The sequence below is a fragment of the Saccostrea cucullata genome, unplaced genomic scaffold, assembly GCF_032062105.1.
Source record: "Saccostrea cucullata isolate Sc308-1 unplaced genomic scaffold, CSIRO_AGI_Scuc_v1 ctg1109, whole genome shotgun sequence".
Classification (NCBI taxonomy): domain Eukaryota; kingdom Metazoa; phylum Mollusca; class Bivalvia; order Ostreida; family Ostreidae; genus Saccostrea; species Saccostrea cuccullata.
The window spans coordinates 66,683-84,956 of record NW_026930649.1 but is presented as its reverse complement, the minus strand read 5'-3'; the positions used below and the strand labels follow the sequence as shown (position 1 = coordinate 84,956).

Here is an 18,274-nt window from a genome sequence, read left to right as displayed (position 1 = left end):
CATTAAAGTACAATTATAAGTAATTTACTTGATGCCATTTTCTCAAAGTCTGTTTTTATTTTTGAGTAACATCGCAATTTTACATACGCTGTAAGTTAAAAAAATTACTTAATTGTTATAATACCTTGTCATTCAGCCAAATTATGGAGTCCAGGGTACTGATATCAGCTTGGTTGAGTACAATCGCACCAACTCTAAGACGACTGATCTGTCCCTTTGGTCTCTTGCAAGATGAGGTGGAATTGCCAAGTGGAATACTGTCAAGGGTTGGAAGGAATTTCTGTGCTGGTATTAGTATTTTGTACGACTGGATAAATATGGCAGCTGCAAGCATAATACCAGGGGCCGTCTCAGTGGACTCTTGAAGAGCTGGGTCCAGACTGTGTGCTCCAGAAACTACTTCCATGAGATCGTTCACACACTGGTGTAAGTCATCTTCTCCCTCTCTCTGGCACGCAAGATACAAAGAGACAGGTGGTGATCTAGATGCAGCATCAGCAAGGCTGTACTTGGCACAATGTCTGACGATTGAGATGATGTCTTCTGAAGAATAGGTCCTCATAGGTACACATTCTGTGATGCTCGTTGCTTTGTTGCCTCCATTCCCTTCACACGCCTGGATGGGTTTTCTTCTGTGGGAGGTCTTTTCCTTTTCTGCAGGGTTGTTCTAGATGACGGAGGAAATTTGGGTGAGCTGGAAACCTCAGATGTCCTTAGTCTTCTGTTAGGATGTACATGGCAAGAACGTCCCTTTTGAAGAGTTTTCAGCTTTGATTTATTGGACCTTCCTTTTATCTTCCTTCTGTTATTTGTTGAAATTGAAGTACACTCTCCTTGGTCCTCAGTAGGTGCAGTAATGTTGGTCTTTGGTTGGGATACAGTACTGCTTCGGCTGCTTCTTCTCCTTATCACATCTGTTGGACAAGTAGGCTTACATACTGGCTTCTGTACCCTTCTTCTCCTTCGGCATCTTTGGAGACCACTGACTCTTGACTTGGATGTGGCAATCTGCTTAGATTTTCTTCCAGGCTGAGATGTCTGTTTTCCTGTTGTAACAGTAGAATTCTCTCTGTATAACTTCATACTCTTGATGTTGGCTATTTCCTTTCTTCCCACCAGCTTGTACACCCCTTTTCCAATGCATGTAGAAATAGTATAAGGACCAGTCCACCTGTTCAGCATTTTGTCTCCTTTCCGGTTGATCCTTTTTGAGTTCCTGAGAAGTACTCTCTGGCCAGGTTGAAGAAGATCAGCTGTTCCATGTTTTCTATCGTAGTATGTCTTCTGTTTTTTCTGTTCATTGCTGATGTTGTCTTTAGCTGCATCATGGGCCTTTAAAAGTTCAACAAATGAGGTTATCCTGTCACTGTAGATTTCATCAAACTCTTCATCTGTTTGCTGTCTCTGCATACTGTGCACTGTTGTTGGAATGTCTAGCTGAATTGGTAGGATTGCTTTTCTCCCATAGATTAAGTAGAAGGGGGATTCTTTCGTAGATTTCTGCTGACAAGTGCGCGCAGCAAATGCAACCTGTTGTAGGTACTGGTCCCAGTCATCCTGCTTTTCGCTTACATATTTTGTGAGTGCACTGCAAAGAGTTTGGTTAAATCTCTCAGTTAGTCCATTGGTTTGTGGATGGTAGGGGGCTGAAACTCTGTGATGGATCCCCATGGTTTGGCACGACTCAATATATTATGGCCATAATATTCTGAACCCCCTCCTTGAACAAATTGTTAGGGCAGGGGGACTCGATATTTTATGGCCATAATATTTTGAACCCCCTCCATTATATATTAAAAGGGCAGGGGGGACTCAATATTTCATGGCCATGATATTCTTAACCCCCTCCTTGATAAATTAATAGGGCAGGGGGACTCGATATTTTATGGCCATGATATTTTGAACCCCCTCCCTGTTATCTTTAAAGAACGTGGGGGTTCAATATATTATGGCCATAATATTTTGAACCCCACCCCCTTATAAATTAAAAGGGCAGGGGGGATTCAATATTTTATGGCCATAATATTTTGAACCCCCTCCCTCTTAACTAAAAAGGACAAGGGGACTCAATATATTATGGCCATAATATTTTGAACCCCCTCCCTTATAAACTAAAAGGGCAGGGGGGATTCAATATTTTATGGCCATAATATTTTGAACCCCCTCCTTTATAAATTAAAAGGGCAGGGGGATTCAATATTTTTTGGCCATAATATTCTGAACCCCTCCTTGACAAATTGTTAGGGCAGGGGGACTCGATATTTTATCGCCATAATATTTTGAACCCCCTACCTCTTAAATCAAACGGGCAGGGGAATTGATATTTTATGGCCATAATATTTTGAACCCCACCCCCTTATAAATTAAAAGGGCAGGGGGGATTCAATATTTTATGGCCATAATATTTTGAACCCCCTCCCTCTTAACTAAAAAAGAACAAGGGGACTCAATATATTATGGCCATAATATTTTGAACCCCTCCCTTATAAACTAAAAGGGCAGGGGGGATTCAATATTTTATGGCCATAATATTTTGAACCCCCTCCTTTATCAATTAAAAGGGCAGGGGGATTCAATATTTTATGGCCATAATATTCTGAACCCCTCCTTGACAAATTATTAGGGCAGGGGGACTCGATATTTTATGGCCATAATATTTTGAACCCCCTCCCTGTTATCTTTAAAGGACATGGGGGTTCAATGTATTATTGCCATAATATTTTGAACCTCCTCCTTGATAAGTTTGTTAGGGCAGGGGTACTCGATATCTTATGGCCATAATATTTTGAACCCCCTCCTTGATAAATTGTTAGGACAGGGGGACTCAATATTTTATGGCCATAATATTTTGAACCCCCTCCCTTATGAATTAATAGGGCAGGGGGACTCAATATTTTATGGCCATAATATTTTGAACCCCCCTCCCTGTAAAATAAGAAGGACAGCGGACTCAATATTTTATGGCCATAATATTTTGAACCCCGGGTTCAATATTTTATAGGGGGGGTTCAATATATCGCAGCGATATTTTGAACCCGGGTTCAAAATATCGCGGGGTTTAATATATTATATGACACGGGGCTCTATTGATTAAATAGTGAAAATGCATTTATTCTTTGAAAATCGTCTTCTCTGCTCCTGGGTATTAAATATACTAACTTGTATAATAGTTATAATGAGCAAGAGTGCCTCAACCAAATTTGTGAATTTCATGGCCCCTGTGTCGGGTTTTGCCATTTGGTGTAAAGGGAGTTCTTTTGATTATATAGAGAAAATACATTAATTCTTTAAGGGTATTATGCCAATGATCCAAGAACATGTATATGTATAATTATAATGATGAAAGGTGCATCTAGCAGAATAATTTCATGCCCCCTGGGCAGGCTTGGGGTCAATCACTTTGAAATGTAATTAATTGCTTTCAAATACATTGATAATTTTGACAATTACTTGCAATTACAATTACATTGATTTTTTCAAATGTAATTAATTACTTTTTATTACTTTCACAAATGTAATTAAATACATTTCAATTACTTTTTAAAAAGATTTTTTTAAAACTTTTCTATAATGAACTTTTATTCGTTTTTTGTCTTTGAATATGAGAAGGGCTCACACCTGTACAAAATTAGACCTTTACCAAATACCTTGGGCAGTGTGACACACTGTTTAAACAATTTAAACAATTAACATTATGAGGCATTTAATTATTGTACAAACACAAGCCCATGCTACAGCAGTATAGTGTATGGCAAGATCTTTTTTGTTACTTTCTCAAATCCAAATTTTTTAAGGAAATAAATATTTCTCACAAAACCATTCATAATTTTCTATCTTAAAATGAATAGAATAAAGGGAAATCTAAAAGGGGGTGCACTTAGTCTAATTACTGTAAAAACAAATTAACTATCTAAACAATCATTGTTATTTGCAATTGGGAATAGGTAGAATTGAGATTTTTAAAAAGTGGGAATAGGTACTTAGTATAAACCCACCAGTATAAGTATAAGAACACATTTTTTATAAACTTTCATTTTGAAAAAAGTAATTGAAAATGTAATTGAAAAGTAATTGAAAATACATGACCTTTTTTTGATATGTATTTAAATACATTCAATTACTTGTAATTGAAGGCAAGCTCAAATACAAATTACTTACAATTACTTTGAAAAATGTAATTAATTACGTTTAATTACAATTACTTTATTCAATTACCCCATCTCTGCCCCTGGGTTAGGGGTATGGGGGGGGGGGGTTGTGAGGGTTACATAGTCTGATAATAGATTAATGCTTTGAAATCTGCTCTTTGTTATTAATCAACCATTTTATGATAAAATTTTCAAAATTTTGAAATATATGGCCCCAGGGTCAGTGGTTCCTTTGGGATGGGGTGCACAACTGGTTAGAAAGTGGAAGTGCATTTTCTCTTTGTTACTCTGATCTACCTCTGGGTATTAAGCATAATTTTAAATTTCATTTCAAGAAATTTCTATGAAGAAGCAAGTATATCTGAATACATTTTGTTTGTTTTATATTTTTACTCATTTTGAGACACTACCACTTACCAATGGAATTAGCTAGGTCTGCAAGTTTTTCTTATACACGGCACTCAGAACCATTAAGCAGTGAGGGCTCTTTTTCATGCCAGTTGCGAAATGGGATCTCGGTTTATATTGTCTCATCCGATAAGTTCGTCTCCAAATACTTCCCCTAGGATTCTATCCTGCCATGAAAGGATAAACACCGTACTTTAAATCTCCAGAGAAAACGATTTTTAACAACTGCGCAACGCGAGTGACAATGATTTTAAAAATATCAAAAATATTTGTGATTTTTATTTGATACAAATGTAATTTAAAACCAGACGTAGTTTATCGAGCTACTGCAAGAAATAAAAAAGATGTTATTATGAGGAACGAATTTTCTAGCAGATCGATCATTGTTTTTAATTTATTAAACCATACGCATGTATTCATTCATTACACATTAATTGTTTTAATTAATAAAATCATATGACACATTTTATAACGTACTACAGCAAAACACTTCAATTTGCAGACAACGCATTGAAATGCATTCATTAATGCATGCCACACACATTTTTCAAGTTCAGTTCTAGTGTTGTACACGTGACCAACTGAATGCTGATAAATTCATGAAGTCAGTGTTGTAAAAGTTTGAAATTGTTAATACTTAAAACGCATTTTTGTTCTTTTATTTTTCCCCCTATATCAGCGTAAAAAATGAGGTGCATGTATCTGTTCTGATAAAATTTTGTCCATTCTGACATATCCTTTTACTTTGTCAGACCAAATGTATGACAGTGATTTAAAATTTTTGAAAATTCTGCTCCAAAAATCACTTTTCGGTAAATTCCTTTATCACTGTGGTGTCTGCCCTTAATATATGCCCCGAAGCATAGTTTAAATATTTTGCGAGTTTTTTTCCATGTTTTAATTCCTTCTTTACATGACAATGAACTGTTTGGAAGTTAGAAAGAATAAGAATAAAACTGTATAGCAGTCTTAGCTTGTTATATGAATCTAACGTTACAAACGTATGTAATTATAATTTGTTGATTTTCCCACTAACAAATAGTCAAACCTGGCTATTCCGGCATTTTATCAAGAATTTCATAAAAAATTATATCAAATGCTTACATTTACAAATTTTAGGCCGCAACATGAAAACAACTTGAAAACTCTAAAAAGTTTAATCTAGTAGCTTAACAGCTGAAAGTTTCACCTTTCTACGCACGTTATTCAATTTCTCTTCATCTTTGATGTTTAACGTAACAGCATTCAATATTAAACAGGTCGGAGAGAATACTCGAAATCGGGTATTATCCGTGAAATCGCGTATAAAACTCGATTAAGGGTATCGTTGAATCCGCGAAATCGGGTATAGGAGGTGTAATCACCTAATAAAACTTAAACAATGGGATGGCGCATGTTGCCGAGTTAACTTTCATCTAGATACACATGTTTTCTAAAGGTATCACTAGCCAAGTAAGAATTTGGGCGTCAAGATTAATGCGCTCGGGACAACAAATACCCGTGGAGTTCAGTACATTTCATGATCTGCACACAAAAAGGCGTTCGATTTGCTTTATATTTTTCCTTAGGTTGAAAGTATATGCATCTTCCTAATGTTCATTCCCAACACAACAGAACTGTAAAGTATCAGAATTCGGGAATTTATAATTATTCCACATCAACACGACAAACATGAACAATTTGTAAATAAATCAAATTATACGGAAACACATTTCACACACCAAATATGATGCCATGTATAAACAAGGGAGTGTCTGCTTCATTAATTACTTTCACATTCATCTTGTGCATAAAATCAAATTTATTTATGAATGTATAGATAATGTAATGATAAAAATGTCTAAAAGAGCTAAAGCCATGAACCATCAATATCTGCCTTTGATTTTAGACAAAATTTAAGTTTGAAATCACAAAGCCTATCATATGTTATTTTGTAGAGCACAATGTCATGGTACGCTACAAATAATTTTTTGGCACACAGGCCACCGTCCTTAGCACATGCGCAGAGACGAATATACCTATGTAGTTAAAAACTGCATAAAAACGCTGATTTTACGGCAGTTATTCCGAAATTTGAATTTGGCCACACTCAAGTACCCTTTCCAAACTTTGCATGCATAAAAATATAACATATATGCACCTTTATGCAAAATATCTTAGAGGTACTCGCGTGTGGCCAATATGAATTTTACATTTTTTCAACGTTGAGCTTTCAGAAATTGAAGCAAGGTCCTCCATTTTAATAGTAATTATAAGTTCGTCATATGCGTAAATACCCTAAATTAGACATTAGTATATCAGATTTATTCTTGATAATTATATAATCCCCAATTTGTTAATAATTTTTTAATAGAATTTCTTAAATTGCCATTTAATATGTGTTCTTTTATATAAAATTTAAAATTACGTTCTTTTCTTTCATGCTTACGTACATGATACAATGATGACGTCATAATATCACCGTGAGGCCTACTGAATCTGAGCAAAACTAATTTGAAGAAGTTTGTCAAAATAATTTTATAATTAGAAAAAAAGTGTTGAGAATTGATTTGTGTCGAGTTTCCAATTTGTTGCCAGCACTAGATGTTGAAAGTAATACGGTAATCTTGTTTCAAATCTAAGCCTAATCCGAAGTTGATATCTAAAATTCATGCAACTCTGTGACTATGTATTCTAGAATACGTAAAAGAGTAAATAGTTTGATTTGTTTACACACTGATATTTCAAATGAAAAAATATACGGCATTTATGAATATTATGCATTCAAGATTACAGTAAATGTTAGTTAGCTAACATTATTTTAAAACTCTAAGTTCTAAAACTATTGCTCTCTATCTCTCTCTCTCTCCGTAGCTTTTCCCTTCTTTATTAGCCTGTAAGTAACGATGTCTTAGAATTTTTTATTTGGCCTTCTAATTTACAATATCAACTTACCTATTTGACGATGTCCTTTATGAAGTGTAAGAACCATTTCATGAATACTAAAAGTATTATACAATTTTGAAAAGAGCTTATTTATAGAGGCAGTTTTTACGTTATTTTTAATTTTGTGCAGAAGGGGGAGTGGGAGGGCATACCTTTAAAAAATAATACAACGCAGAATTTTTTCCCGAACGAAAAAAAAGAAAGGAAGATTATGGGCAGCGGAAAGGGCAAAAATTACCATAATGAAAAAACAAACAATTATCTTAATTTCAATAACCATAAAAACTTAACAAATGATACAATGCATAATCAACAGACATTTTCGAAGAACAAATATACATTAAAGCAAAACCAACGACCACGTACGTAACAAACATATATGAATGCAAAACCAACTATCATCTTGACAGTACAAACGTACATAAAAACACGACAAGCGAAAAAAACTTAACAAACGTGGACGCGGTAAATCTAGTCTTCCCGACTCCCGGCTTCCGACGTTCCTGTTTTTTTTTCTCTCGATTTCTTTATATTGTCGGTGCACAGAAATTCTTCAAACTTCCCATGCACATTTCCTTTTTAAATGAATTCAATAATATGTAAAAACTTCGACAATTTTGCGTATTTATTACTGAATCAGCAGTAGCACCTTCCAAAAAGCGTTAAATGTAGTACTCCGTTATAAATGAAAACCAAAAACGGACATCGATACAGAGAGATGCAAGGTGTCGAAGATAGTAAAGGTGCATGGACACAGATTTGAAATTAATATTTTCTGTATAAGAATACGACTTATATATATTGTAATAGCATTTCACACAAACATATAATAAAAATCTTATTTCAGCTAAAGGTTATTGAAACTTCAAACTTTTAGACGGGTTCGATCGACACATCCTTGCACTCTCACAAATTTTAATTTTATTCTTAATACTTGGGAAAAGTAAAATCTTATTTCATTAATTTTAAGATGAAATAAAATTAACTTTAAATCTGTGTCCATCTCTTAAAAGATATTAAAAATATTGATATTGAGACGATTTTTCTTCTCAAAAAGATGGTACCCGGTATTAGTATTTCAGTGAAAATTGGTGGTGTTAATAAAAAAGATAAACATTTAAATTCTATACAAATGCATAATATCAAAATTATTTGATTTAAAAAAAGGGTTTTCATTTATTTAAAAAAATATGTATATCTCAGTTTGTTTTTTTTAACCGCGATTCTACGAAAACATCGGTATCCTTTTTCAGGGGTTTTTGTATTTATAGCTGAGTACTAGATTTACCGTGTTTTGGCAGATGATATTGCCGACGCTTTGTTAAAGTTTTATATATTAAATTTAATGATTTTTTTTTTAAACATAGAAATGTGCCTGAGAAGTGTGAAAAGTTTCTATGCGCCGATAGAACGGAAATCGCCAAGATTAAAAAAAAACAAAAACCGGGACCGTCGGGAGCCGGTGAGACTAGATTTACCGCGTGCACGTTTGTTAATTTTTTTCGCTTGTTGTGTTTTTTTGTACGTTTGTACTGTAAAGATGATTGTTGGTTTTGCATTCATATATGTTTGTTACGAACATGGTCGTTGGTTTTGCTTTAATGTATATTTGTTTTGCGAAAACGTCTGTTGATTATGCATTGCATATCATTTGTTAAGTTTTTATGGTTATTAAAATTAAGATAATTGATTGTTTTCTCATTATGGTAATTTTTGCCCTTTCCGCTGCCCATAGAAGATCTATTGGTAATCTAATAACTCTAAAACCGAATAACTCCGGATGATCTCTCCTCACACGTATACATTATAGAACTATGTCTCGTGACTACTATAGAAACTGGTCAAACGTGTCCGAAATTCTGTAACATCTGAATGCATTTTGAGGTAAATACCGAGATTACCCGATTAAAATAATAAGGTGTGATATATCTCCGAAATTCTGTAACATCTGAATGCATTTTGAGTTAAATACTGAGATTACCTGATTAAAGTAAAAAGGTGTCAAATGTGTCCGAAATTCTGTAGCCTAACATCTGAATGAATTTTGAGGGAAATACCGAGGTTATCCGAATAAAATAAAAAGGTGTCAGACTCATGGTTTGCACATACATGTGTATATAATGAATAAAAATAAACATTGATTTTGAACCCTAATTTACTTTAAGTAGTAATTTTTAATCACATCTAGGGTGATCAGACATAACATGGATCGGACAGATTTAAGAAACGGGATAACTGAATTATCTCTAGATAGAAGAAAATCTATGCGGAAGTGATGTGAAAGTGTTACTTGGGGATGACAATTTTTAAAAATAAGTGATAAAAAAGCTTTCATTTTCACTACGTTTTATATACATATCACCTATATATATTTACAGTGAACGCGAATTGATATATTTTTGTTACTTAAGATGCCTCTTCACTATGACTGGTAGTTGCGTTGGTTTCGCTTCAAATATTTAAAAAAAAAACAACTTTGGCAATATTAGGTAGTGATTTTCACGGATAAAGGAGCAGGAAGAGAAAAAAAGGCGATAAAAAAAATCTAAAATATAATCCGTCCCAATCCCGGGTAGTACTATGTGCATGGCGATTTTAAATATTTTTTTATATACACACATGAGTGTGATACTGGAGACAAGCAACAATCCTTTGTTTATTAAAATACTTGATTTTTTTTTTCTTTTTTACATTAAACATAGGCGCAGATTTGTTTTAATGCAGTACACAATAATATAATTTAAGATGAAAGGATGAAAACGCATGTATTACGCCCCCCCCCCCCTCAAGACAAAATAGAAGCGATAGCGATTTAGAACATGAGAATTAAAGATAGTAAATCAAATAAATACAATGTTTAATTTTGCGTAATGGACAAGATAAATACCTGAAAGAAAAAAAATCTAAATCAAAATGCGTGTGATATCAATATTATCTAGCGAGCTACGATATACCTGGTAATATAACTAGAAAAACTCGAATTTAGAGCTACAATCTATTTATACTTTAAGTCTTTGAAATCAAATTCATTTTACTTACAACCCCCTCCTTTTCTTTAAAACTTTTAAAACGAATTCTGCAATACATATATATTTTGTCAAAATGCACGAATAAATCGGGGTTCGTCACAAAAACATACGTACTCACTTTGATAATTCTATTTCTTTATAAAAGATTTTTGTTAAGAAAAAGATTTAATAATTACTGCGCCCGGCTTCACTTTTTATTTATCCAGTCACAAAATCTGAAAACATTTCAGAATTTATTATTTCAGATAATAATTATGTTAAATAATGCAGTGACATTTGTCTAAAGTTCGTGGCTTTAGCTCTTTCGGCTAAAAGAACCCTCTTTCTCTTTTTTTTGAAAATCTTTTCTTTTTTATTTATCATTCAAACATATTTGCAGAATATGTCTTCAACATTTTAGCAGAGACAGTGATAGTTTCAGGAATACAGCTTATGAGAGAACATAACTGTTGATCGTTTAATTTCGCTAAGTCATCAATTTTTTACCATTTCTTGGCGACTTCAAGGGGGGGGGGGGGGGTAAAGGCTTCTTGACCACCTCTGACAAAACAACCTCGACTGTGTTCTACATGGGTCCAAGAGACCTCTCTTTGAATGTCACGGTCGGTTAAACTCGGTCATATATTTTTAATCGTAGGGAAGATTTATTCATCAAATAAATATCATATACATTGTAGGTAAACAAAAAGCAACCTGTTATTTTCTAACACAATATGAGACTATAAGTAACTAGAATTCATGTTTATTTTTTTTAAACACATGTTTTCATTATAGATGAGTATTAGGAAAAATTATTGCCATGAGTAATACATATCATAGATAAAATAACTAAAAGAAAACTGTGACATATTGTCTAGAACCATTCAGATAGTGCGTTGTATTAGCATATTACAATGAGGTATAAGATAGCGATATAAAAAAAATATAGAAGGTAAAGAGGTGAAATTTACCCTGTCTATCAAACAGTATAACAAAGAAAGGAAGTGGCTACGATTTTTATAAAAATTTTAATGTCCGATGAGGAATTATATTACCAAAAAGTAAGACAAGAGTTTCCAAGGCAATTGAACACTCCATTATTTCAGTTTGTTCATTAACATGTTAATAAACGTAAAAACTATAAGAAATGTGAAAACTTGACTATGTAATTCATATTTCAATATGACTGTACCTCAATCTATATTGAGAAATTCAATGTATTATAAGCTCATGAAAAGATTACACATTTGACTTTTATTTATACCCCCCCCCCAAAAAAAAAAACCCAGAAAATCCTGTTCATATGATTTCTCGCTCTCAATTTTCACACAAATGCATAAAATAAAGGTAAAATAGCAAATCTTGTATCGATTAAAATGCAATAAAAAAAATTCACGGTGTCTTTGAATAAAAATTTCATGCTAAATTGACATAAAAATGATACTCACCTTCAGATAGCTATTTTCAAACTGTTTTCCCGTGAGTATTTATTTAAATTATTTTATTTTCTTCTTTATAATAACGTTGGTATTCTATTATGGCAGAGATATAAAATTATGACTCGCTTATACTGTACTCTCTAACTGTTAGGAATAATATATATATTTCACGTGAAAGGGACGCCATACATTTTTCAGTAAAAATACATAACACGGCGTTAGTCGTTTAATTTCTTTAAAATTTCACGTTTTGTGAATAGTGCACAAATTAGAAAAATAAATGTATGGAATACTTTAATGGGAAATAAAGACAAACGAAGTGTAGTTATGTGTTTTTTGAAATTATATTGAAAAATAATAACGCCATTGTGTCCTCTTTGTTACCCCAGCAGTGTTTGTCGTGTGATTTTAAACTTATTTGAAAACCGTATGAATTAGGTTTAATAAAAATAAATCCACAAGATACTGATGTACAAGTAACAGTTACTGGTATAATGCGCCGTTGCTTTATTCTTTAGTTTTTATAGAAAGTTGCACGGAATACCCGATTTCGCGGATTCAACGATACCCTAATATCGAGTATTATACGCGATTTCACGGATAATACCCGATTTCGAGTATTCTCTGCGACCTGTTAAACGCCATCAAGTATTCATTTGTATCCAAAATAATGTTACTTGTTTATTCTTTTAATGTTTATTGTATTACCTATTGTTGAAAAAATTAATATCTATCATGGCCAAAAGAAAAGGGTATAACTTTGTTTGTGAACTTATAAAAAGTTATGTTTAGTCAAATTGACTTGAAGGCATCCACATAGAGATGTATGCGTATTATATTGATATGATGGCATCCTCAAGTAGAAAATTCAAATCCCCCCAGTAAACCATTCAATACCTAGATATTTTTTTACCTAGCGCATCTGCTCATGTAAGCGATGTGGCTCATGGGCCTCTTATTTTATTTTTCATTTTCTGAACTCGTTGACAATGCATGCTTTTTGTTTTTAATTATGAAATTTTACTGATCATATTAGTTTCTATTTGATTGGTCATTTTTCCTTTGGCTTTCAGTCTTTAATTACATTTAAATATAAACATTTTAATTATCAAATAAAGTTAATTTATTTATATCTTCACATTTTTACAATATTGTATACATAAAGATACAAATGTAAACAGTGAAGACAAATAAAACAAATTGTAGCATGCCTGAGTATGAGGATACACAAATAGTAAAAATATAGATAAAGATCTTTAATAATTCGGGGAACACGTTTTGATATTTTTTATGATGAACAGAATTCGATCTGAGTCCACTGAAACAGTACAGATTGGGAACAGAGTAAACATGGATCTAAAATAACATCAAAAGTGATGTCATGATGCCATGGACTTTTTCATTCTCATCATAACCTTGTTATACTTATTATAATTATATCTCATTGATATAAAAAAAAAAACATTATACACCTATTTACTGGCTATGAGGACAAAAGCAAATTTATCGCCACCCAGGACAGCAAACTATTTCAAGAGACACAGTCAACAAACCTGCTATTATCCTCTTAGCCAGTAAATAGGTGTTTTATTATACCAAATATTAATGCTATTCATTTTTGGTACATCATAATCTTTACGTCACAATTTTGATATAACAAGACGTTTTCCGATATGAAAATCGAGGGAAACAGAATGCTGCTGGCGAATAGTTTGATGACTATTTAATGGGCAGATAGATCAAAAACTATTTCACTGTATGGACAGTGTGGAAAGAAATAGCATTCTAATGCAATTGTTTTGTAAAACACGTTTTTATTGGCTAATGCACTGATGTTTGAAGCAGTTAAACGAGCATTAACGAGCGTGAAAGCTTTTTCATTGTGACGTCATAATAGAGCGACGCAAAAACACAATGCTCCGTGACGTATTTCATGTAACAAAATTCAACAAAATAAGACGTAAACAAAAACAAAATGCATGGATTGCATTAGAATGGGAATAACTAATCTTTTAATTTGGTATTTGCGACCGTTAATGCTGATTTAACGGTCGCAAACATCCGTTTTACCGGCTCCGCTTACGCGTCGCCGGTAAAACTCAGTTTGCGACCGTTAAATCAGCATTAACGGTCGCCAATACCAAATTAGAAGATAGTTATTCCCTAATTCGTTTTACTTGTAAAATTGTCCACTGATTTTCCATTTAAAAACTAGAAAAAAAGATGTACATTTCTAATTAATTTGTACGGAAGCCCGTTGAGGCAAGTCCAGGGAAAGAAATATTTTCATTGCGTTTAAACGCAATAATTATTGCGTTAAATCGCAAAACTTTGCGTTTAATCGCAATAATCATTGCGTTTAAACGCAAAACTATTTGCGTTTAATTGCAATCTTTTGCGATTAAACGCAATCTTTTGCGATTAAACGCAATAATTATTGCGTTTCAACGCAATAATATATTTGCCTTTTATTGCAATAATTATTGCGTTTAATCGCAATATTATTGCGTTTAATAATATTGCAATTAAACACAATGTTTTGTTTGCATTTAAACACAATAATCTTTATATTTAAAAGCAAGTAGTTCTATTGATCTTTGAGTGCAATTACGGAAGCCCGTTGAGGTCAGTTCAGAGAGAGAGAAATATTTTTTATTGCATTTAAAGGCAACAGTTATTGCGTTTAATCGCAAAACTTTGCATTTAATCGCAATAATCATTACGTTTAAACGCAAAATACTTTGCGTTTAATCGCAAAAATTGCGATTAAACGCAATTTTTTGCGATTAAACGCAAAAATCATTGCGATTTAATGCAATAATATTTTTGCGTTTTATCGCAATAACTTTTGCGTTTAAATGCAATAATTATTGCAATAAAACGCAATAATTTTTGCGTTTAAACGCAATAATGTTGCGATTGAACGCAATAATTATTGCGTTTAATCGCAATATTTTTTGCGTTTAATGGCAATAGTTTAATTGCAATATTCTCTGCATTTTATCGCAATAATCCTTCCTTTTAAGGATTTATTTTGAATTTAAACACAATAATTTAGTTCTGTAGTTTGAAATCAAGCATCAGCTAGCCAAAAATTATCATGAATACTACGGTTTGATTCTTTAAAAAAGAACCGTTTGGTTCTGTGTCTTGTTGCTAAATGTTGCAGTTTGTGAGATTTTAAGTTTAACAATGGCATCCTAAGTAAACAACCAAAGTTTTTAAAACCTATTAGAATCCAACACTTTTTAATAAATTTATTATTATCATTAATAAATTCCGTAGGTATCACATCAAATTAAAAATGTTTCAGTGGTATCAGTAGCCATATCAGTTTGGTAGTACACATCGATCAATCTGTTTTCATTTGATTTATTTTTGATTTCATATGATTCCATCGTGTTTACTGTATGTGATCAAAGGAAAGGTTGTGAATATACATATACATAATATGTACATATACATAAGTCTAAACATTTCATTAGTTGTTTCCTTAAGCCCTTTATAAAGGTACGTGGTATAAACTATGTGTCCGCAACGTGGAGTAATAGTCTTCCCATCATTATTTCTTCTCTAGTCTTTTATTTCGAAATTCTTTAAAAATTGTTTGCATAGTTTTGCACGCTATAGCTTCCCCTGCGAAATGATCAAGAATAATTCTTGAACTTTTAAGAAAAGTTCATGAATTATATTCTTGAATCAGCTCATGAATTGTTCATGAAGATCCCATGAAGTTAAAATTGGACACTCATGATTTCATGGATTTTATTCATGAAAAACAAGTTCAAGAATATTCAAGAATTATTTGTTGTTCATGAACAAACTTGGATTTTTTAATTGCCTGCAAAATGATCAAGAATAATTCTTGAACTTTCAAGAAAACTTCATGAATTATATTCTTGAACTTTCAAGAAAAGTTTATGAATGATATTAATAGGTTCAATGCATTTTCATGAACTATTCATGAATAATTTGTAAAAGTTATTTAGGAATGTTCATGAACTATTCATGAATGTTCTTGCTTTTTGTAAACAAAAATGTAATAAGTTATGCAAAATGAAAAACTGTAAAAGAAATATTTTAATAGCATCTTGAAAGATTTCACAGAATTTTTGTTTTCAAATCATGGTAACAAAATCTTTATTCAAGTAAACAACTCTTAAAAGTGATATCGATAATAAATAAATAATGTAGTTCATTCCTAGTAAAATTATGAAAAATTTTAATTCAAACGCGACTCTTTGCAGAATCCTTAACCTTACTTGGTCAAGAGGAGTGTGGGTTCCTTATTCAGCATATTTCAAAGTGTATGCTAGCTGCAGATCTGTAGCCTTAAGGTTTTATATATTTGTCTTTGACCATAAGGCTACAGATCCCGGTGGAATTATGGCGCAACATTTTTTGCGCTCTTTTGGGGAGAATTTCTCCACTTTCTAGCTTTGGTCAATCAACTACCTAATTCTAGACATATTCTGTAGCCAATATGTATAGTTTATTCACCTCCCAACCATTTATAGTTGTCTCTACAGGCAATAAACTCGCTGGATATGAATTTTCAGTAATCTAACAAATAATTTTAATCAAGCGAGTTTATCACTTGTAGAGACGACTATAAAGGGTAGGGGGGATGGATAAAATATACAGATTAATTAAATAATGTGTCTAGAATTAGGAGTTGAAAGGTTGTTGATTGAAAGATGCTGGAAAGTGGAGAAATTCTCCCCAAAAGAGCGCATAAAATATTGCGCCGTAAATTGCACCTTTTTTGCACTACGGGATCTGTAGCGTTATGGTCAAAGACATATATATATAAAACCATAACGCTACAGATCTGCAGCTAAGTGTATGCCTAAAATGGAATGATTTTTAATCCAAGTCCCAATGTCTGGCAGAAAAGTATGTTCAGCAATTAGGGCATCAGCTAAAAGGGCTTTCAAAGATTTTGAGAAGAGGTGGTCAAATAAAAAATCTCATTGGCTTCCCTGTGGAATTTTCAGAATTTCATCACTTGGATACTTTGATCGATTACGATTCATATTTTCATTCCTTTCTTTTGTTTTTCTTTATGATCCTGGATTTTTATTATTTTTTTTGGCAGCCAGAGTTTTTTTTAATCCTTTGATCTCAACTCATCGACATTATCTGTGAACTGCTTCTCTTTTCCCTACAACATGTACAAGAGCAAAGATTTTCTGAAAATGCTCATAAATGTGAAAACTTAAGACTTCATTTTTTTTTGCATATTTGTTTCATTTAATTCTGCATCATAGGCACTGTCATATTTTAAAGCATTCCGAGCGGGAGTTTAGCCTGTTTCCCTTGCCATGTTCAAGATCATAAGATGTTATAGGTAAACAGGATGAATTTTTCAATCTTTAATTATTAAATGTAACGTAATTTGGTTGGATCCTTAATCATAACAAAGTTTGACAAAATTTTCATTAAAAAAGACATAACTGAACTCTTACAAATAGACAGTAACATCTTGACAAATATCTCACAGATACAGCGATTGCCTCAATTTATTTGTAACTCACCATTAATATCTGCAGTTATGAGGTAAATTGATCCTCTGGATGTTCTTTCTTCGTACATGTATTCTGTTATTTTCTTCAAAGGTTGACAAAGAATGACTAGATCTACGCTAATAATCCTCCCACTCTACCGATTCACTTTCCAACGTCTCGCGCATTTCAAAGTTTGCGCCTTTTAAAAAGTGTCATGCAGAGCTAATTAAGAAATAGTTTCGAATTGCCAAGATTGTTGTTAAACAAAAAATAACAAACACTATCTGAATGATTTTTCACTGAAATTAATTTTTTTTAAATTAATATAAGTTATATCAATTATTGAATTGGATTTTTTACATTATACCTGTAGAGCCACAGTTTCGTATGTTCAAGTATGGCCGCCTCCATATCAAGAGGACAACAAATAAATCTTTGGAACCTCTCGCCCTCAAACAGAGTATCCTGAGCTATGAAAGTGTATAGGAGAATAGACTACAAAATACGAATGTGGATCATGTCATAGATACTTCACAACCATGCAGCCTGTGCTGTATCATTTACACACGATAGACAGAAAAATGTGACTTGATAACTGCATCAAAATATAAAGCGTTTGACCCAAGAATAGTACGGACAAGAGATATGATTTTTTAGCTGTCAATAAATCTATGATACGTTTTTACGAAGATTATGAAAATTTTCCTAGACTGTAAGTCTGTTTCATTTTCTTACAAATTGTTAAAAGTTTGACAAATAGAGAAAATTCGGTCGAGCAAAGTTGTGTCGTGAAAAAATGAGATAATTTAAAGCACAATATTAATATAGCCAGGGACCTA

The 18,274-nt window shown here is 32.8% G+C and overlaps 1 protein-coding gene across 1 annotated transcript in view; it reads left to right on the top strand.

Annotated features, from left to right (window-relative positions):
• Positions 1–18,274, top strand: part of LOC134229437 (low-density lipoprotein receptor-related protein 6-like) — a 108,585-nt gene that overhangs the window by 26,041 nt on the left and 64,270 nt on the right. The gene's annotated exons all lie outside the window — the stretch shown is intronic.